Consider the following 14348-nt stretch of genomic DNA (forward strand, 5'->3'; position numbering starts at 1 on the left):
CTCCTATCCCTGTTCTTGTTTTAGTTTTGGAAGCATCAGTATACCACGTTAGTATGGTCTTTTATCTGCTGAGCAGATGTTTCTTTCTTCCATTCCTTTTTATTACTCAATGCTATAGTGAGGCGTTTCTCAAAGTTACTTCCATTAGTTAAGTACATTCGTGGTATGTCATTTGGGAGATAGAGAGGTGGAATTCTCATTTTGTGGAATTAATTACATTACATTGGCAGAGAGCTATATGGAGGGTTCAGTTTCCAAGTTGCTAGATTTTTTGAAAAGGATATATTTATTATACGCTTGCTTTCCCCAATTAATTATTAAAATATCGCATTTAAATATTTGCGACAATGCAACTTTTAGCTACTGTGTTTTGTAATTGAAACAACGTCATATTCTGTTGATATTTGATTGGAAATTATAGCAGTCAATGTTATAATTAAAACCACAAAAAAACGTTTTGAGATCCCCTACAATGCAAAGTATTTCACTGAAATATCTAGTTTGCCAAGTTGAAGTGCACTAAAAAGTATCATGTACTTACTTACATTTGCTACTTGTTTTCGAAAGTCTCGGCACCACCGGTAATGGAATTACTTCCGTTCCAAGCTGCACATTTCTTATTTAGAACTTAAGAAAAACTTTTCAAACAAGAAATAAGTTGAATTCAAATAATGAAAAGTCATATTTTATTCTTCCTTTATGTCCTTTTTTATCTGTTATTATTTCTAAAAACTACAATATATGATTTTTTAATAACTGCAGGTTGATATATTAAATCATAAATCATTTTACTCTATATCTGGTGTTTTTCAAATGTCTGTCACTTCCTGTTTAACCGGAAATTACTAGTTCTCATTTTTAAATGATATTCTCGATTTTTTAATTTTATTTGATAGAAAATGGTATGTCTTTTGATATTTTCACTTGTAGAATGTAGAATGTTTAGGAGGGGAGTTAGTCACCGCGACCTTAAAGATCTATTTTGTGTTCACCTTTCTTGAGCTATAACCAGTTATAACTCATCATACAGTCTCAAGGCTTTAACAAAAGCCAGTATCTGAGACGGCTCCATAAAGGCCAGCTCTCCATCCTTGACATCAGCCGTACCAAAGTTCATGGCACGAATGGTCGTCGTCTCGGCGCACTCAGTGATGTGGTGTTCTGGTGTTTCCCCATATTCCCCACAGAATCTGCATTCGCCGTTGTTTCTCAGCTTCAGCCTACTGAGGTGTTCGTTGAGGAGACAGTGTCCTGTTAGGAACCCCGTGACAATCCGAAGATTGTTTTTACTTAAATCAAGGAAAACCTTTAGTTTTTCTCGGTCGTAGGTTCTGAGGAACTTTTTCGAGTGTCTTAGACCGTTGGAGGACACCCATTCCAAGTTGCGGTTGGAGTCTTCCAGATTTTTCAGTTCCGCTTTCAGCTGGTTTGGTTTGGATATTTTCACTTAAAATAATAGTATTTTAAGTTTCAAACTATCGTGACTGTCCTAAAACGACCAACAACCAAACCAGATCAAGGAGCCTTGGAAAAATATATTTGATAATTTATAATATCTAATATATTTCGTGACGTTTCCTGGCCGGTTAAAATTAGTGATGGGATCACTCGAGCGAAAATTCGCTCGAGTACTCGATTATTCAAATAACCGACCGCTCGATTATGAACGAGCGATGCAAGTGACGACGAGTTATGAGCGACGAACGCAAGCGATCCTAGAATGAAATAAATTGAAATCCGATTTTTATGTGACATACTCGATAAAAAGCCGAGCGAATTTTTTACATACATTGCAGGTAGAAAATTTATATGACGTTATCCGTAGCGTATCTAAGTGACAAAATTTTACGACCTACATCGACAATGCCTTAAAATAAACTAAATCAAGCAAGCGATCAAGCGAATCACTTGTTGCTTGCTACTTGCCATTCATCACCGAAAAAATATGTGCTCTGCGCACGCAACTTACTGCTTGGAGTTACGAGTACAAGCAACAAGCGACGCGACGGGCGAAAACCCGTATTTTTAAATACGAGCGATATTTCGCTCGATTCAATAATCGAGTACTCGAATAATATATCGATTCAATAATCGAGTACTATAAAAGAAAAATAAAAGAAGCTTTTTTAATTCAATCTAATAAATATAAATGTATTCATGCATCTGTAGATGTCAGTAATGTATGGCAATCGCTTTTTTGATTTTAAAGAACATAACATAAATAAACCTAACATACGTAAAATTTAAAAATAATCATACAGAAAGTTTGGTTTTTTTGGTTTTACCTTATTAAATAATTCTTATCAGGCAGTAATTGTTAATTTTGAAGTTCAACTTGATATAATGTCATTTTAACAGAACGTCAACGGTTTCTTGTAGACGTATCTGTTTTAAAAAAAGTAAAGTGTTCTCGTATAGTTGAATTTAAATATTTTAAATAGTTTGTTTCTTTATTCTTTGATTTTTTTTTTCTTCCGACGACGGAAAGTGATAAACTTTCCGAAACGTTTCGAAACGAATTTTTTTTTCTTTGTTAGGCAAATTCTTATTACTGTAAACATAACTTCTGACAAGCAGTGTCCATTTAGGTTTAACGCAGAAGTGTTTACAAAAAATAATTAATTTTATTTTGTAGATTTTTCTTGCAGTGCAGTGGCGAAATACCCATTAAGGATTTTTTTAGAAATGAAAACCAAGCTCGCTTTTATTTTCGATTTAGGTGATCAATATACATCCAATCTTGGAGAAACTGTCTAATCTGGGGACCCACAAGAACTTCTTTCTTGATTTTAGCCTAACTAACTAGTAAATTGTAGCTTAGTGATTTAAATAGTAATATCTTAAAAAGTAAGTGTGAAATATATAAAATAAATTATTTTATTTATTACTGCAATAATTGAAATGCTTTTAATAATAAAAATTGTATTCACGACAACGAATGCCACAATATCAAATTATGTGGCGAATTAAAATCTGAACTGAAATTTGTATTAATGTTATCTGTATATTTGAACTTCCGACTGCAGCAAACACAATATAGCAGCAGTTGTGGATAAAATAATTTATGTAACCCCTAGGATATAACGTTATTACCAGCATTTGTGCAATTGCACTGTAAACCTCGATTTGTACTAAAATATCTTTCATATTCCTGTCATAACCATAAATAATGAATAAGTGAAAATTAAACATTAAATAGCTGTAATCGTTTAATAAAATAGTTACTCAGTATTATTACAAAATTGCAACTATGTCAAATTAATAACAATTTCCATCAAAACATTTGTGGACAGTTGGAATACCTACTACAATCCAGCTAGTTTATAAACCAGCCAAGTAAGAACTTTAACCGAAATATATACATATATCATATGGCCACATTGTAATGGAACACCCTAATGCCCTAAAACAGGGTGAGTTTCCTACGATGTTCTCTATGGGTATCTCGGAAACTACTGGTGATAGAGAGTCTGTTAAATAGGGAAAGAATTGCAGTTTTATGGAATCATAAATATGCACCTTTCAGATTTTTGAAAAAGTTCATGGCTTACTAGATATTTCGAAAAAAACAAATTTTTGTTATTTTAAAAATTGTCCCAATTCCGTTATAATCTATTTTAGACAAAAAGTATTGAGATAAAAGTTGTAGATAATCACATCCCTAATGAGTTTGTGTTCTCCGATTTTTTTTTAAATCTCTGTCATTTTTGACATATGACACAAACATATGTTTTGTTTAAATGGAAAGTTGGCCATGACTTCATAAAAAGCGCCATTTTTTAAGATTTTCAGCGATATAAGCTTTAATATGTTTTTCTGAAAAAATTACTGAGTTATAGCCAATTCTCATCTTTCTCGACTAATTTCACTTAGTTGGCATGGTATTTTTATTTTGTTATGATTTATAACTTATAAAAAGACAACGTATATTATTAAACGACTCTTTACAATTTACATTACACAAAATAAAACTTAAATCACTACATGCACTTTAAGTTATTTCAGAAAATGTTTAAAAAATCCGCCATCGTTGTGAGTGCCCACATAAATGCATATTTTTTAAACTGAATTTCTAGCTATTCTCACAGAACGACAGGTTGACTTAATTACACTTCTCCTGTACCGCCTCTTCGAGTGCCTCTCTTAATTCATAAGTTCTTTTGTAAACCTTGTTGTTAATACCGCATAAAAAAATCTAAAATGGATAGGTCAGGTGATCGAGGAGGCCCATGCAATTGGTCCACCTCTTTCTATCCCTGAGTTTACATAATTATGAAATAAATAAATTTTAACATTTCTTTCATTGTGGGGGAGGGCTGGTGTGTCATAATCAACTGGAAAGTCATGTTGGAACTCTATTAATGCGCGAGTATCTAAATTTAACTTTTCTAACATGTCGTGAAAGTCAAAACCGTTCTCTAAAAAACGTAAGTAACGTTCACCGGTCAACGTATCCTCGAAAATGTATGGCCAAGAAAAGTTGAACCAATAATCCTACACGCTTTTCTTCATTTGAAAAATTCATATTTACAATTTTTGTTTATTTTAATTTACCAAGTTTGGATGTGACAGTTTAACGTTTCTGAGAGCAATGACGATTGAACTTGTTTCCATGGCTAACTAAGTGAAATTAGTCAAGAAAGATAAGAATTGGTTATAACTCAGTAATTTTTTGAAACAAACATATTATAGCAACTACAGTTTCCATTTTAAAAAAAAACATATGTTTGTGTCATATGTCAAAAATGACAGGATTGAGAAAAAATCGGAGAACACAAACTCATTAGGGATGTCATTATCTACAACTTTTATTTGAAATGTTTTTGTCTAAAATAGATTATAATGGAATTAGGGACAATTTTTAAAATAGCGAAATTTTTTTTCCAAATATCTAGTAAGCCATGAACTTTTTCAAAAATCTGAAAGGCGCATATTTATGACCCCACAAAACTGGAATTCTTTCCCCATTTAACCGACTCTCTATCTCCAGTAGTTTTCAGTACCCATAGAGAACATCATAGGGAACTCACCCTGTATATTAATAGAATTTCGGATTCTAGAAAATAAATAATGGTCAGTTTCATTAGGGATGCATATGACTAAAATGTAAGGTTTTCTAGTAAGGTAAGACTAGACCCTTCATATGTAATAAAAAATGGGGGTACACATTTAAAATAAGAAAGTTGCTGTTAACTTCCGTCATTTCCGGAAGTTCCGCCATATTGAAAATATTTTAATCTATAGATATCTTTGTGAAACAATAATGTTCAAAAATCTCCGTTCTTTCTAGATATTGTAGTTGTCCAGAAACTTTTAATGCACGCTCAGCCTGTAGTATATTAGTCGTACTCCAACCACGATCTATTTCTTATTATTTTAGTTCCAAAAATTTATCACTACCAACATTTTAAAAATAAAAATGTAGTTTTTATCATCTGCTGAATGACGCTAATTTGAATATCAAAACAGAAAACCGAAATGAATAATAATCTTCTTTAACGAAAACAGTGATTATGAAATAATAAAGAATTTTAAATAGTAGTAATTAAAATGTGTTTCCTCTCTAAAATGTATCAAAAACTGAATAAAGCGCCTAGGAAAAATGCAAATAAACTTGAATCATTCACAAAGCGATCTCTAAAAACACTTCAGTAGACAAGAAACCTGAAATTCCGTATTTAAGTCCTAAAAGAAACGGGAAATTTCAAAAGGCTTGTGACATTTTCTCGACAGTCGTTTCAGCAAACAAATTTAAACAAATATTCTTTGATATTTTACCCTTTTCTTCAAATCAACTGTATACTGTTTAATATTGAAAATTTATTTTAGTTTATAATTTTTATTTCAGATTTTCTATAATTTATACCAGATGTAAATGTAGATTGTATGGGAGAGACAAAGTTATCACCGCGATCTTAGAAATCTATTGTATCCCCCTATCTTAAGTTATAACCCATCATACAGTCTCAGGGCTTTGACAAAGTGACTGCTAAGTTTTAAGGTCGGCTTATTTATACAGGCATCCCTCGTTATAAGCGGTTTCGATTATACACTTCTGCATTTTTGACACCAGTGACTTATTTTACGCGGCTCACTCATACGCGTTTTATTAATTCAAGATTATATATAGCAATGGGATAACTCGAGCGAAAATTCGCTCGAGTACTCGATTATGCTTTGAAATAAACTAAATCAAGCGAATTACTCGTCGCTCGTCGCTTGCTACTTGCCATTCTTCACCGAAAGAATATGTACTCTGCGCACGCAACTTACTGCTACGCGAAAGTACTTACTACTACGCGTAAAACCGTATTTTAAATACGAGCGTTGAATGAAAGAATTGGGATACGGGCGATCGCTCGATTATTGAAATCGCTTGAAACTCGAGTACTCGATTATTGAAATTAATCGGTTTTCCCATCACTAATTATATAGATTTATATGTTTGTAACTCTTGAAAATCTTGAAACAAATTTTAACACAATTTCACAATCATCACAATTTTCAGTTACTATTAGTGATTTTATCATAATGTAATGAGTAATTATCTATACCCAAAAATTATATTTTTAAATTGTAAACATCTGGTATACAATTAATTTCTAATGGAACACTAGAATTTACAAACATATGTATATAGATAATTAATACACACCAACATTATTTATCACTGAGTTTATTTAAACTGAATGAATAAATAATCCGCATGCTATTAATTTAAATTGATATATTCGTCGTGACATATATCTATGGGGATACATGTGGACCAATTGCTATTTATTATGTATTTATTTAAATATTTATTACAGTTTTATTTATGAATCCAAAATGCTAAAAATATACATAGTGAGTATTTTACTATGTATATTTTTAGCGAGAAAAAATTAAATTACCTGAAATGTTGTAGATTACTACAGTAAACAAATAAAATATTAAAATTTTACTAATTATTAATAATATTAGATTGTACTTACGACTAATGTTCATTTAATAAAAAGCAACAGCGAAACTTACCTGAAAAAAATAAGAAAAATATAAATATTATTTAATAAGAAATCTCTAAATCAGTATAAAAAATAAAACATAAGTCACATATTTAATTCATTATTAATTAATAAGAGCACATATTGGTTTTTCGCCAAAAATATATGCCAAAAAATTTTTTAAAATTTGGTATTGGAGGAGCGAAAACCCAAAAATAATCAACTGGTTCTCAAAATTTAGGCAAAAAATCATTGTCTTGTAAAGTTTCTCAACTATTTTAGACTTATTTAAAGACGGTAAAGGGAAAATGTATTTCTTTTATCGAGATCTACTGGACCTGAAAATATGTGGACTTATTCAAGGCTCGCCCTGTTTATTTGAAATTTGACCCTGCTTTTTAGCATATTTTTAAATGTACGAAATAGTAAGTGGCATTGGATTTATGATACAAAAACCAAATAATAATAAATCTTCTTACGCAGACAGGATAATATTTGCTTTTCAAATTAGATGGGTCATTAAAAGTGTAGTCAAACTATTCTAATTCAAGCGAAACATTTATTAATGTATAGGTGCGCTCAAATCTACCATTTAAACGTAGCGGTAACTTTAAATTAAATCGAATGCCGTTGAAAATCGGCTTTTAAAGCACTTGATCATATTCATATATCACTGTATAGTGATATAAACACTTAAAATAAATGGTTTATTCAAAGGTAGGGTTACCAGACGTCCGGATTAATCCGGACATGTCCGGATTATCACTACATCCGGTTGGATCCTGGCGGATTTTTAATAAGAGTCCGGATATTATGTTCCATTAAGAAATGTCGCAATAATTCAAAATAATATCTTAGTTTTAATAAATTTATTTACTTAAAAAATCGTCGATAAATCCAGCAGTGTAAATTCATTGGTTTACTTTGTAAGTTTTAAGTTTTGAAAGCTATAGGCTTGGTGCATTTCAGTTGATTTCAACAAATTCCGACCGCAGCGCACTCTACGGCATAAATCAGAAATTATCAGTACCTATTTCACGCCGCCGCACATAGGTCATTTTATGTATTTTAGGACTTAATAAATAAAAAAATTGAATGCCGAAAAAGATATTTTTTTATATTTCATCTTGGAACTAGGGCCCCATAGATATTATTTCTGCAATATTATAGTTTAATATTAACAGAGGTGGCCATGGCGAGAATGACAATATCAAAGTTTGTTTGAATTATTTCGCATTGTAAAATTACTGTCATTAGTTCATAAAGTTTCGAATTTTGTTGTTACGAATAGTAAGTGAGTTTAAAAAGTAGTGTTGTGTTATTGTGTACTATAAGGTAAGATTTATTATTAAAAAAAAAATATCCGTGTAAAAAGCTTGTGACTTGGCGAAAAGATACAATGTTTTAATAATAAGAAAAAAATATATTTTTTTTCATAACCTTGTATTTAAAAAGGTTTATAATTCAGGATTTATACAGATTTATTTCAAGAATATTTTTTTCGTATTCACAATCTTTTTATCGATTAATCTATCCTAAATTTAGCTGCCAAGATGTGCCAAGAGAATAAATATATATTGTTTTAGGTACCATGTCAATAGAAAAATCTCTTTTGTTTTCTGCTTGGTGTGAAGGCAATTCTTTGAAGGAAAAAAATGCATCTGTTTTGCGATTTGTGCCGAATACGCTAAATTTAGGGCAACATGACGGCGACGAACATTATAATGAAATAGTGAAAATTATTAAAAAAATTAAATTATTATTATTATTACTCTTTGTCTAAATGTGTGGGAGCACGGTCAAATAAGGAACAACTTATCAAAGAGGTTCTTAATTTTCTTCGAGGGCGTATTTTACAGGCATCAGAGTTAGGACAAAATGATGAAGATATTAGTCAGGATGATGATGATCATTATTGATGATTTATGTTACATAAATGTCTCTAGTAAAATAATTTTATTATCATTTTATTTATATTTGTTAAATGTTTAGGTTGTTTTTTTTTCATTGTTCAAGCTAATTTTTACTTTCAATTACTAATACAGTACATCTTCTGTAAACCTTTTAGATACTAATAAATTCACTTGCAGAAAAGTAAGGAACTACAGTTTTTGTTTGAGTTCGATATAATAAAATGAAAAAAAAATATATTTCGTCAGACACCCTGTACAAGCATAAAACGAAACAAAATATCATTATTCCACGCATTTATTTATTTTTTTACCAAACAAATTATTTTTGTTTTAAAAAATAATTTAAATTTTAAAGGCATTATTTATTACCGCCTAAATTGGCGAAAATGACCTATGTGCGCCGCCGCGCCGCCGTCTTCATGTTGATCTTAAAGCGATTAATGATATTGAAATCGTGGTTTTGTCATAATATTTAAGTATTTTAGTTTTTTTTACTAGTGCACTTATTGAGACTATAAAACACTCAGGTACAAGGTTTGTGTGATGTAACGTTGTTTCGTTTTTCATTTTCATGTGTTCTTTTCGTGTTCATTGTGGATACTGTGTCCTCTATAAAACTCCGCGACTATCTAAAAATTGTTCTTGCTTAAATCATTCTCGGTCGTAAGCAGTCCTGAGAAATTTCTTCGAGTCTCTTAGACCGTTCGAGGATTCCCATTCCAGGTTATGGATGGGCTTCCGGGTTCTTGAGTTCCGCTTTAAGTTGATTTCCACTTGGGAAGCAGAACGGTTCTGGTCGTAACCACCGTAATAACAAGGCCAGATAGCTGTGACGTAAAAATCTCGTGACGTCACCAACTGGAGGCCCAACTCTATTTAGCAACGTTGATAATTACCCTATAAAAGTTCAAATTGTGGATCTTTTTTCACTCACCAGATATATTTCGAAGTTTTAAAATGTCTTTTTCCGAATTTTTAAAAATATTATAGTATATAAAATAGTTTTAATAGAATTCGGAAAAAATCATACCAGTCAATAAATGTTTATCTCACTTTTCATCAATCAAACTTCATAAAGGAATATTTTAAGTTCACAATAGTGTATAATATGAGAAAAGAATATATATATATTATGTATTTTATCGATATTTTGATCGAAGGGTAAAAAAAGTTATAAATCTGTGAGTAAAAGAGGTGTTTAAACTATAAAGTGATTATAAGTGTGTGCAATTATACAATATAAAAGGTGTAATGCCTTATATTGTTCCGTGCCGCGCTGTAAATTACGGCGTAACCTCAAAAACCACGTTTTTCGCTTTCCTAATGATAGGAATATTCAGAAATAGTGGCTCCAAGCTATTCATCGTAATGAATTTGTGGTGATAAAATACAGCAGGATATGTGATCAGCATTTTGATAAGGAAAGTATACTTTGGTTTATCACATATATACAGAGGAAAAATCCGTCTTTAATTTATTTAAATACATAGGATATTTAGATCTGAAATTATTAGAAATCTATTTATATGGCCAAAATTCTACGGTCCAGGTAAATGAATTAAAACACCATTTGAAAGATTTATTATAAATGAAATTCGTAGTTTATTACCTGATTCACTAGTTTTACAAAATTAATAGTAATTAGTAATGCTGATCAAATTATTAGTCACGCTTGTTATTTACTAAATTCTTTAAAATGCGATGAAAATAATAAAAAATTTCTAACTTTTATCTGTGTTCAATAATAAAGTTATTAACTTGAGTTGAGTAACAGGTAGAGCTTGAAGTAATAAAATATTGTTTTAATGAGTAAAATATGAGGTATATTTTACTAGAGAACGTGCAAACTGATCCTCTTGAAAGTAGGTTTGGAAAATATAGACAGTTAGCTGGGAGTCAGTACAGTATTTGTGTTCGACATTTATATGAAGGCGAAAAGAAACTTAAGATTCAGTCATTAATGTCCTTAAAAATAATTTTCATCCAACACCGATATTGAACAAAAAATTCACATAAAAAACCTTACTAAAGGCAGTCTTGGGTTTCCAAAAGATGAAATAACTAATATAGTTTTATTTGAATATATAATTTTTAACAAAGTTTTGCAAAGCCATGAGGAGTTTCTCAAAATTCACAATAAAAAAATAATTTTATCAAAAATATCTTTGGATTACATTAAAAGTAATAACACCATTATTAAAATTTCCGCAATGTACTATTTATAATGCTAAGTTATTGTAAAAATTGTCATAAATTCTATTAGAAATACACGTCTGAAAAACAACTGTTGTTAAAAAATAATGACAGACTTGGAAAAGGAAATAAAAGAAACTTAGACACACTTACAGCATAAATAAATACAATGACGATGGATAATGTGAAATGGGATATCAATCTGATGTTTTTTAAATTTTATGTTTAATTATTATTTATTAAAAATTCGGTGCAATTAAAGTTTATATCCATTATATACGTATAAAGTGTATCAAATTCAATCAAAGTTTAAGCCTCCAGTTGATGACGTCACGAATAAGCTGTCCGGCCTTGTTATTACGGTGGTTACGTTCTGGTCCAGTTAGTCGAATGTTCGCTCCTTTTTTAGCTAGATCGTTTACTTTTTCATTGCCTTCTATTCTTTGGTGGGTTGGCACCCAGAGTAGGAGGTAGGAGGACTTCCTTCTGTTGTTCAGCTTCTCTAACTGTGTTTCTATATTCTTTATAATGGTAATCATTGATGAAAGATTATTATATCAATGGAAATTAATTCAAAACATTCACAAACATGAAAGGTTGTTAAATTCGAATATTTAGGCCTGGAAATTATTTAGAATTAAAACAAACCCTGGCCGATGCCACGGTGAATAAGCGATGAACGGAATAGATTATATTTGTGTGCGCTACAATGTTTACTTCTAATTTACATAATACATTCTTCATTGTTGGGATATTTTGAGCGCCAATGTAGGTATACTTTGTTTTATGGCTCAGGGAAGATTTCAACAGATGATGACAGAAAAAAGGCAAATGTACGTCACAATACCAGTCCGGTATTTTAACCAGGGTTTCTTTTTCACTGGCGTTACAACCAAAAGACGATTGCGAATTGTGAGCTACTGCCTTACCAGGTTGCAAATGGTACCTAGTGCCTCATTTGCTTTCCTTTTTTCTGTTTTCAGGATCGCTAGTTCATCGTTGCTGATTCCTCCCGTAATGATGATGAAGCCGGAAGGCAGAAACATTAAGTGTCTACAGGTAGTCAGTCGTATTTTAGCCATGTTTCATGGCTAATCTTACTGATGATTTGCCCAATAATTTCATACTTCTTTTTTATTATAGTCCCCACGATAACATCTTTTGTTTATTAATATGTTCAGACATAACTCATCATGAAGTCTGTTTAAAATCGGATCAGATCCACTGCAGTATTATTCATTAACCTTTTCACAAAAGGCTCTAATTTCAAACATTTCGTTAATACTAAAGTAGATCCAAAAGGTAATTCATTTTATTTCAAAGTTTAAAAACGTTGCAAAGAATTACGAGTACGTTTACGTCTGTTATACTTCGAGCGTTCATCAGGGAAGAAAATTTTATGAATAATTAAATTTTCAATCAAGCCAGTCGCTAATTTGTAAGGTTATTTCCGAATTCATCTAATTTTGATACTCCATTTTACAAAGCCATTAAATAAAAACTATGTTAAAAGTATTTTATAATTCGTTAGCTTTTTCGTACCAAATTGGTCGCAAGTAATTTTAGTCCTACAGTTAAAGTGTAAACTTAGCCTTGTAAATAATAATTTTGTTTTCTACCAGAAATAATAATACTACACCTTAATATAATGTATACCTTCAGTGTACGGAAGCATAACTGGGAAAAGTCCGGAAACAATTTGAAAAAGTTATCTCGAATTTAAATTCACGCGTTTGCATTTAAGGGGATTAAACAAGAATATACTAAATGGATTTCAACTTCAAATTTACGAGTGTTTTTAACTAGGTATATAAACCAGTCTTTTCATCATAAAAAAAATAAACAAAAAACTAAAAATGATAGGCAAGTATGGATTAATAATCTGGTCAATAGTCAATTATTCTGTGCATTGTTGTTGTGTATTCAAACAAAGTATTTGATGGCAAATTGTTTACGTTTAAAACTACACATAATACAGATTGTTAACTGGACAGTTACTTATAGGGGAACAGAATGGCAACACTGCTTATTGAGAACGCATGCACTTTAGGGTTTTCTTCGTCCTGTCGCGTCGTCTCTCGACGAGCGGGCCTGAGTTGCCATATTTCAACCATAAAGCTCTTGCCGCGGTAATAACGACATAAAATTACAACGCATTAAAATTACTGGTACATGTGTAAGTAATTTTAAATACGACAAATTAACATAACTTCTGACAGTGTTTTTCTTATTTTTAGCATTATTTGCATGTTGGTCTAAATTTTTCATAACCAAATAATAGGTTGTACTTTGGTAGTATAGGGTTAAAACTGACTGAATTCTCCTTTTTTAGTGGTTTCAATTCATTGGACTCTATCAGTATGATCAGCATAAAAAGCTCATTCCTTCTCATGGCTTTTCATTCTTTTGCTGATGATAAATATGGCATCTATTGCAGACCTGTTATTTCTAAATCCATGTTGTTCTTCACAAATTCCAGTTGACATTACTTCTTCTGCTAAGATTTCTCTGCTGAATGAAGAATTAAATGACAGAACTTTTCTTTCTAGTAATGGAAAAGAAAAACGTCTCTTTTCTTAAATTACCAAAAATACTAAATTAGCGCGATAGAGTTTATGTACATTTTAGAGACACTTTTTCGTTTCTATAAACGATTACATTTCTTGACTCGTTTTTCATTCTGCTCATAGACTGGGCGAAACTTTAACGTTAATTTACAATTAATATTGCCTCTAATCCAGCTAATTGCATTTCCTGCAAGTTCGCCGGAGTTTACAATTTAAATCCGGCTATTTTGACCCCTTATTGATCTCGAAAGAAAATTAAAACTTGGGATTACGTGTTTAACTGCAGCTATATAGTCTGTTCTAAAGTTTATTGCAGATGGAATTTTAGGAGGAGGGGGGATATCATATATAATGATTATACTATTACTTAGTATAATAATTATTATCTATGATTATTCAGGATGATCCAGCCTTCTTAAAATGCTCTATATTATGTTTTAGGTTTATGATTTTCATTTCAATTTTTTTTTTCATTTTTTTTTAATCACTCTTGGGCAATTTAGTATAGCAATCTAGTAAAGTTACACTAATAAGGTTAAAATACACAACACAGTGACAGTAATTTTGGGTCTGTCGGTTCTGTTTAGTACTATTTTAGGATGCACTGAGAAAGTAATACTTTTCACTGTTGAAGCTGAAAGAATTTCGGACTTCCATTGTCTTTTGTCACTGACCGTTATCAAGTGTAAACT

The sequence above is a fragment of the Sitophilus oryzae genome, unplaced genomic scaffold (assembly GCF_002938485.1).
Source record: "Sitophilus oryzae breed Bouriz unplaced genomic scaffold, Soryzae_2.0 scaffold_284_pilon_pilon, whole genome shotgun sequence".
In the NCBI taxonomy this organism is placed as follows: Eukaryota; Metazoa; Arthropoda; class Insecta; order Coleoptera; family Curculionidae; genus Sitophilus; species Sitophilus oryzae.